Here is a 1,447-nt window from a genome sequence, read left to right as displayed (position 1 = left end):
GTGTAGCATCTCCTGTTCCTGCCCATTTTTAGTCTTTTCCTCAGCCTTCCCAGAGAGTCTAGAGCTTCCCAGTATCCTTTTACTAAATCCCCATGCTGCTTAAATCACACAGAGTCATCCTTAGTTGCAAGAAGCTAAGAACACTGGCTGACACAGGGGGTGAAACATTAACTCAAGAGAAGCCTTCCATGTACCAGCCACAGATAGATTCATTTGTCTAATTAGCTAATTGTCACCTTGGGAAACAGCAGGACCCCGGGAAAGAGTTTTTGTTGATGGCGGAGGAGAGTCTGTTCTTACGGGCATTAGCTGATGGGCTTGCCCAGAAGGACACTGGGCAGACGCTTCGAGGGACAGATATCCAAGGGACTAGGCTGGGGCAGTGCATGATGGAGAGAGATACGATGACAGGAAAGATGATGCCACAATAAGAGCAATAGCTAACACGGGCTGACATTAATGTTATTGACTGTGGAAGCTGGCTGAAAGGGCCTTGTTTACACTTGTAGAGCATTCCAGGGAAGTTACTGCTTTGCCAAAGTGAGACCACTGATTTTACCACTTTGGTTTGCCTAAACGTTTCTGTTGACACTTAGCCTTCAGGGTAACAGTAATCAGCCTGTGGGATTTCTATCCCCTCCCCATCCCCACACCACCCCTGCATTAGGCCCTTTATGATTTAGTAAGCAGGGATAAAAAGGCAAGGACAGAGTAAATTCTCAACTACCAAAAGGGCTGTGTCTTTATGATCTTTTCCTCAGAGAAGAGCATAGAAATCGTTCACTGAGGGGAGAGAAGGAGAAAGGAAACTAGGAATGTAGTGAGTACAGATACTGAATATCTGCTAAGAAGTTGTTTGTGGGTTTTGTGGACAGTAGGGGCAGTTCACAAGTTAGTAGAATTCTCTCCTTTCTGCAGTCCTCTTTACTTTCCCTTAGAACAAGGACTGTGCCCAGCGTTCAGTGACTGCCTGGATAAACTCAGGGCCCTCGGTTATTGTTCTCTTAACTTTTCCACGGAAGGGTCAGGTTTGCCTGCTGGAGACTCCAGGCGGGAACCAGGGCCCCCAGAGAGGACTCTGCCGCAGGCCCACTCTGGCTGCAGCGGTGATGCAAGCCAAGGCAGGAGGCGAGAGGTCCCATCTCAGACTACCCAGCTTGGCTCTGAAAGACTTGTCCTTGGGGAACCCTCAGAACACTGGCTCTCGCCATCCATAGGATGTGCTCTTGGAGTGGTTTTTGCCGTAGGGTAGCACTGAACGATTTCCCTTTCTCACCTGTTCCATGGATGTCACCAAGGGAAGGGCACAAAAATAATCTAAGTGAAACGACCAAAAAGAAAAAAGTAAGGAAAGAAAAAAACACAAGCTGCATTTGATTTAAAAAATATTTATAAGACACATTTTTTATTTTCATAAGATGTCACTTAATAAATATTTTACCAGGAT

The sequence above is a fragment of the Globicephala melas genome, chromosome 4 (genome assembly GCF_963455315.2).
Source record: "Globicephala melas chromosome 4, mGloMel1.2, whole genome shotgun sequence".
Lineage (NCBI taxonomy): Eukaryota > Metazoa > Chordata > Mammalia > Artiodactyla > Delphinidae > Globicephala > Globicephala melas.
Note: the sequence above shows the minus strand (reverse complement) of the source record.